We start from the raw sequence: 8119 nt of genomic DNA, 5'->3' as shown, positions 1-8119 counted from the left end.
CAGACTCTCCTAGCACCAGGCCCAAAGTATGTGACACAAAGCTTCATTGTCTTTGCCTCCAGGGAGCATTCTGGCTGCACCTTTTTCAAGACACGTGTGTGTTCTTTTGGAAGTCTGTGGTATATTCAGCACTCTTCTCCAATACCACAATTCAAAGCCGTCCATTCTTCTTCTGTCATTCTTAGTTATTGTCCAGCTTTCAGATGCACAGCAAATTACTGAAAAGATCACGGTCTACATCAGGTGCATCACAGTTTTCAAACTGGCATCATTGTTCCTCAATCATTTGGAGAGGTCCCTGATTGCAGATTTTCCCAGTGAGATGTTCCCTGATCTCCTGACTCCTTGTACCAAGCATATTGATTGTGGATCCAAGTAAGATGAAGTCGTTGACAGTCTCAATTCCTTCTCAGTCCATAGTGATGCTGCATACCTTTTCAGTACAGTGTTGAGGAGTTTTGTTTAATGTTGAGATGCAATCCATATTGAAGACTGCACAGTTTAGTCTTCTGCAGCAAGTGCTTAACTTGCAAGTGCTGTGTCATCCTATTAATGAAGGTTATTGATGAATCTTCAAATCTTTATGCCACATTTTTCTTCATAGAGACTATCTTCTTGAAAAACTTGCTCTGCATACAGATTGAGTATGTTTGGAGAAAGACTACAACTCTGAAGCACACCTTTCATAATTTTTTTAAATCTTTATATTTATTTTATTTTCCTTTTTGTATTTCCATGCATTCATTGTTGCACATTTTCCTCCCTGTCCCCCTCCCTCTGCAGTTCACTTTTTAATTTGGAAAATAGTTCTTTCATTATTATACAGCCCCCACCCCACCTCTTTACTATGCAACTCTTATTCGGGACTCTTATCATGCCAATAATATCTAATCATATATTCCTTTTATACAGTTCTCTCTCGCATATGTTTCAATGCTATGTACATTATTGATGCCCTCTTTTCTTAGTTTCCACTCAACCCCCATGCCAGTCCTGTTCTATAATAGTGGCATTATACAGTATTTTTCTTTTAGTGATTGAGATATTTCACTCAGCATAATGTCCTCCATGGTCACCCATTTTGTATTATATTTCATGAGTTCTTTGTTTTTCAGTGCTGCAGTATATTCCATTGTGTGAATATACCACAGCTTCTCTATTCTTTCATTTGTTGATGGACACTTGGGTTATTTCCAGCTATTTTCTATTATGAACAAAGCAGCAATAAACATGGGTGCATATATCTGCTTGCGTGGCTTGGGTAGCTTCTGATTCCTTTAAAGTATATTCCCAGGAGTGGAATTGCTGGGTCAAATGGTATTTCTATTGCCAACTTTCTGATACAGTGCCATACTACCTTCGGTAGTGTTTGCACAATTTTATACTCCCACCAACAGTGAATAAGACTTCCAGTTTCTCTACAACCCTGCCAGCATTTGTTGCTTGAAGTTCTGTTAAATTTTGTCATTCTTACTGGGGTGAGATATCTCATAGTTGTTCTGATTTGCATCTCTTTTAGAGCTAGGAATTTTGAACATTTCTTCAACTGTGTGTTGGCCAGCTGAATGTCTTCTTTGGTGAAGTGTCAGCTCATATCCTGTGCCCATTTTTCAGTTGCATTGTTTACCTTTATCTTGTTGTGGTGATCAAGTATTTCATAAATTTTAGGTATAAGTCCCTTATGTAATTACCAAGTATTTTTTTTCCCATTCTGTGGCTTCCCTTTTTGCCCTGTTGAAGAAGTTTTTGGATGTGCATAGAGATTTGATTCTTGGAAGGTCCCATTCATCTATTTTATCCTCTCCTGGTTATAGATTTTCCGGGATGCTTGGAAGACTGTTTATGTTGTGGATTAGGACTTCTCGAGTTCTTCCAAGCTTTTATTTAATGATGTTTATAGTCTTTCATTTTAATCCTAGGTCCGTGATCCACTTTGAGTTGGTTTTTTATATGGAGTGAGGTGTGGATATTGCCTGAGTTTTCTGCAGATAGTTTTCGAGTTTTGCCAACACCATTTGTTTAAAAGGCTGTCATTTCCCCACTTAACTGAGTTCATCTCCTTGTAAAAAATCAGTTGACCATAGGTAGATGGGCTGATTTCTGGATTCTCAATTCCATTCCATTGATCTATATGTCTGTCATTGTACCAATATCATGCTGTCTTAACCACTACGGCAGTATAGTAGGATTTGAAATCAGAGAGTGAGATGCCTCCTACCTTGTTTCTCTTTTTAAGGAGTGCTTTGCTTCTTCGGAGCCTCTTTCCACTCCAAATGAAACTGGAGATTGCCTTTTCCATCTCATTGAAGAATGGGATTGGTATTTCTATTGGGATTACATTGAATATGTAAATTGTCTTTGGTAGTATTGTCATTTTCACAATATTGAGTCTTCCTATCCAAGTTGCTGAATCTTTAGGATTTTCTAAGTATACCATCATATCGTCTGCATATAGAGATAATTTTACCTCCTTTTTGCCAATTTGGATACCTCTTATTTTCTTCTTTTGCATTATTGCTATCATTAAGACATCTAATAAAATATTGAATAGAAGTGTTGATAGTGGGCATCTTTACCTAGTTCCTGTTCTCAAGAACTTTAACTTCTCTCCATTGAGAACAACTTTGGTTCTTGGGTTTGCATATATACTTTTCACTATGTTGAAGAAATTCCCTTCTATTCTTATTTTGCTGAGTGTTTACCTTTTCTAATTTTAAACTATGCAGTGTTCCCTAGATCTATTCACACCTCTTGGTCTAGGTAGAGGTTTCACACAAGCACAATCAAGTGTTCTGGAATTCCAGTTCTCTCAATGTTAGCCATAATTTGTTATGAACAGCAGTGACAAATGCCTTTGTATAGTCAATAAAGCACAAATAGATATTCATCTGATATTCTTTTTTTTCAGCCAGGATCCATCTGACATCAACAATTAAATCTCTGGTGCCATGGCCTCTTCTAAACACAGCTTGAACATTTGGTAGTTCTCAAGCTATGTACTGTTGTTTTTGAATGATCATAAGCAGCATTTTATTTGCATATGATATTAATGATATTTTTCAATAGTTCTATTGCATCACCTTTCTTGGGAATGGGAAAAATTGATCTCTTCCAATCAGTCAGCCAGGCAGCTGTTCTCCAAATTTCCTTTCATAGTCTGATGAGCACATGCTAGGCTGGATCTGTCATATGAAACATTTCAATTGCTATCCCTTCTATCCCTGGAGGCTTACTTTTTTTTCCAATTCTTTCAGCGTAGCTTGAATTCCTTCTTACATTATTATTGGTTCTTGGTTGCATGGTGCTACTTGAAATATTTCAATGTCAGCCAATTCTTCTTGATACAATGACTCTGTGTTTTCCCTCCATGTTCTTTTGGTGTTTCCTGGATCATTCAAGATTTTGCTCATATCATTCTAAGTATTGCCTATTTCCTCCCCCTTGGGAAATACTGGACTTAAATCACTATTTTCCTTTAAATCACACCAATAATGGGAATTGATAGCACTGTGTTACTTTTATTTGCTTCCCTTTGATCATTAGTGAGGTTAAGTGTCTTCTCCTATATACTGCTGGTCATTTGCAATTCTTTCAGAAATTAATTGTCCCTATCCTTTTTTCTACTTTTCTTGGAAGCTGACTAGAAAATTCATTGCAAGTGCTTTCTACCACAACTTGCTTCTTTCCCCTTGTCTGTGCTCTGTGGAGCTGATGTATTGGTGCATTGCAAGCTTTGATCTACAGCCAAGAAGATAGGTAGCATATGGTCAGGGTGACTAGTCAGGTACCCTAAAACATGTTCCAAGAAGGAAAACTGGTTAGGTCTAAGCGGGAAAAAATAGAACACCATAAACTTTGCTTTGCTTGCCTGCTTCAGAAGAGGTCATCCCCTGACTTTATCAGCCGTTGTTTATCTTGTAAGAAATAATGGTTCATTCAGACCTAATTATATTTTGCTGCACAGAGAAACATGGATAATAGAAAAGGAACCAAGAACATGTTTTAGCAACAACCTAAGAAATGAAGGATAGGGGAGGAAATACATACACACACACACAAACCCCTTCCCTACCACTGTGCTGAGATCCGGTGTACAGCAGCCCTCATTCTGAAGAAAAGATACACTTTACAGACACAAACAATAGCTGTTAAATGCTTATCCCTTGACTCCCTAAGCAGAGCTCACTTCACTGTAGGACACTGGTCACAGGCAACAGATAGTCTAGTTCGAGTCTCTAGAGTTTAGAACACTGATGTGTCTTCCAGAGGGCCATGAGTGTATAAAAGGTGTTAAGGCAAGAGTACTCACTCCCCGGGGCCTTACATTTGTGCGGGGCTGAGGGCCTGGATCACAAAGTTGTCAATACATCTTAGCTCCTAAGACATCTCTAAGGATGTTGCACTGCCCTTTTCTGCCCTCTACTTCAGTGAAAAGCATGACCAAATCCAAACAGCAAAACAGGACCAGTGTCTCACTTTTGTGGTATTCCAATTTTGTCTTACAAACACGCTCATTTGTCTAATTGTGTGTATTCTGATTCAGAATCTCAGGTTCTGAGCCAAAAAAAATTAAGCCTGGTTGTGTATTGGCACTATCTTCCCACATGAGCTTCTGTCTTAATCCAGGTAGACAGCAGTTCTGAGATAGGAGCTGGCCACTTCACCTACAGAAAAAGTCACAGAGGTGTCACATTCATTCCACCAAGCTGCCCACAGACTAGCACCCAGTGTGTTAGCTACCTCTTTAACGTACTGATATTGGTGCCATCGTGAACCTCTTACCAAATTCAAAGAGGAGAAAGGCTCTGTTCTACCCAACACTGATCCTTGGTGAGGCCTAGAATGGCAGCCTCCACTTTTTATCACTTTAAAAGCATTTTTGATTCTCTTTAGATTCTACACAGGGCAAACTGAATAAATGATCACACTGTGGAGAAAGACTTAGGATGGCATAATGATGCTTCCTTAGCACCCAGAGTTGCACATGAATTGCACCATTTTTCCTTACAAAGACTTTCTCCGGTGGATGCTTTTATTTACCTGAGGAGAGTTCTTTTCTGCTCTCCGCTGCCAGCTGATTCTTCTATAGAATTTCATAAAATTTCACCATGACTTTTAGCAAGTTTTCTCAGAGATAATCATAGAGAAAATCAAGATCTACCTGGAATGTTAACTTGTCTTAAAAGATACACAGAAACAATTAATTCAAAGGACTAAAGGGCCACTCAAACCTCAACCTCCACAATCGTGAGGCCAGAAGCCCTAGATGGTGCGAGGGTACCACTGCCAACCACTCTAAAAGGGATCACAAGTAGAAGGTCTTGGGCAGAGTGGGTGAAAAACACAGAGTAAACTGTTAAAACTTGGAAATGGTCAGGCTTAGTGGTCAATAGAACACCAGAGACTATGACCTTGAGTCACCTTTTGAATGAGGAACAAAGCTCAGCCCTGTGCTTCCACTTTTACTCAAACCTCCAAAACGAACAAACACACCAGAAAGGTACTCTTTCCTTAGAGTATCAACCACAGAAAGTCAAAAGAACAACATTTGACTAGTAATAATGCTCAGAAATCAGAGGTAGAGAAATAAAAATGAGAAACATAGAGAGCACATAGGAAGTGTGTAGTAAAATGTAGTATCATAGTTGTTGTTAGATGCTATCGAATACAGTATGACCCATAGCGACCCTATGAACAACAGATCTGAACCCTGTCCTGTACTGTGTCTTCCTCACACTTCCTGACACTAATATTAGAGTCCATTGCAGCAATTATTGTGTCAACCCACCTGGTTGAGGGTCTTCTTCTCCTTTGCTGACCCTCTGCCTTTCCAAGTATCATGTTCCTCTCCAAGAACTAGCCCCTCTGAGCAACATGCCCAAAGTATATGAGGTGAGTCTTCATCAGTTTTGCCTCCAAAGAACACTCTGAACTTTCTCCAAGATAAATGTGTTTGTTCTTTTGGCTATCCATGGGATGTCCGATATTCTTCTCCAATACTACAGCTCAAAGGCATCAATTCTTCTTCTGTCATCTTTATTCATTGTCCAGCTTCCAGATGCACAGTAAGTGATTGGAAAAAACATGGCCTGAATCAGCCCACCTTAGTCTTTAAATGAACATCTTTAGGCCATAATAATTTGTAGAGGTCCCTACATTACAAAATGGATCTTAATCTATCCTTTTATTAAAAAAAATTTAATGGACCATTTTTTATGACACTAATTATTGTACAGTTAGTGTCATAAAAATATAATACCTAGGAATGATTGAATCTAAAACCAATTTATTCTGTAAACATTGACTCAAATAATAATTTTTTAAAAGAAAGAAAGAAAGGAAAGGAAATCATCCCCGACTGTTTAACCGACCTACTTCCCTTCATTTCCTCTATGGAAAAGGAGAAATTATGCATTGATGATTCTTTCTGAAAATCATAATTCCCATAAGATAGATTCTTTCCAAGCCTTTCAGCTGTATTAGGAGAGTTGTATCACTTCTCAGTCACCCCCACATCATCTTCACAAAGAAAATCTAGTACTCTTGAATCAAAGAAAGATACTTTAAGTTAATTTCATCAACTCTACTGGTCACTGTCAAGTCAATTCCAATTCATAGCCACTGTCCACTGGCTTTCCAAGGTGACACACCTTTACAGGAGGAGACTCTCTCATTGTTCTCCAATAGTGTAATGCTCTATGTCACCAGGGTTCTTTAAAGATTCTCAAAATAAATTAAAACAAAACACTAAGACAAATAGCCAAGGAGGGAAAGAAAAATGGCTCCAGGATACTTGTGAACACATGTCCTTTCCAAAGACATCTTCAAATCCCCACTGTATATTTCCCTCATCTTCTCTGGAATTTTCCTATCAATTCCCATTCTTGTGGGAGTCTATTTGCTCATTCTTAAGGAGGGACTACATATACATGGTTTTTCTTCCTTGAAACATTAATTCAACTTGGATTAGCATGTTCTTCTCCACCCCCACAAAAAATTATAAATGCCTGGTTCCAAGATTGAAATAATTGCCACTTAGAAACCTCAAAGGATTGTTTAAGGTCCATTAATACAATACACCTTAGGCAAAACTAAACAAAAAAAAAAAACAGAACACGCCACTGCTAGCAAAGTCAGTTTTGACTCAGTGACTTAGGGTAGAGGAGAACTGCCTGCTGGGTGAAGTCCAAGCAACATGCAAGTCATGACAGGAAGACAAACGACCAAGTCGTGGATCAGGGTAAGAGTGAAGATGTTGGTCATTGCTGTCAAGTCTGAACCAACTCATGGCATGACTGGGTTTTCCGAAGTTGTATATCACAGGAGAAGACTGTGCATCTGTCTCCCATGGAGCAGCTGGTAGATTTCAACTGCCTGCCTTTGGGTTGGTAGTGCAACTCCCTATCCACTTGACTACCAGAATTCCCTATAGTGATAATAATACCATGCATTTACCAGGAATTTTCCTACTTTTTAACTTTTTGAGATTTAATTTTAAATGATCATCATATCCCAGGGAATCATAAAAATAAAAAGACAAGAACAGAATAGGAAAAAATTATTCACAAAACATTTATCTGGCACAGGACTTTTATCCGAAGTATATAAACAATTTTCAAAATCAAAAACAAGAAAACAATTAATGTGAGCAAAAGATATGGCCATCCCATCAAAGAAAATAAACAAGCAGTAAAATAAAATTATACTCAACATCACATGTCATTCTCCTTCTCATGATGTTGAGTCAGAACCAGCTGATAACTCCAGCAGATTTCAGAGGCTAATGAATGGAAATCCAAAGTCTCTGTAAATTTTCATTAACATTAATAATAATAATAATAAAGAAAATAAAAATTTAAAAATTGTATTTGTGACAAATAAATCATTAAATGTACAAAAAAAAAACAACCCAAACAAAAACAACCAAACAAACAAACAAACAAAACCCACCTCATGGGAGGAGATTGCACATCATTCTCTAGAGAAGCCACAGGTAGATCCAAACTATTAGAAGTGAGGCCTCTCTGCCGGGGAAGGAGGGGCAATCTCCTCCTGTACCAGTCGGATCTGATTTGACGGTACACGCACACAAAAATAATAATATTTAAAAAAAAAACCA

This window comes from Elephantulus edwardii, unplaced genomic scaffold (genome assembly GCF_000299155.1).
Source record: "Elephantulus edwardii isolate Elephantulus edwardi_28Jun2011 unplaced genomic scaffold, EleEdw1.0 scaffold00099, whole genome shotgun sequence".
In the NCBI taxonomy this organism is placed as follows: Eukaryota; Metazoa; Chordata; class Mammalia; order Macroscelidea; family Macroscelididae; genus Elephantulus; species Elephantulus edwardii.
This window is presented reverse-complemented; position numbering follows the sequence as displayed.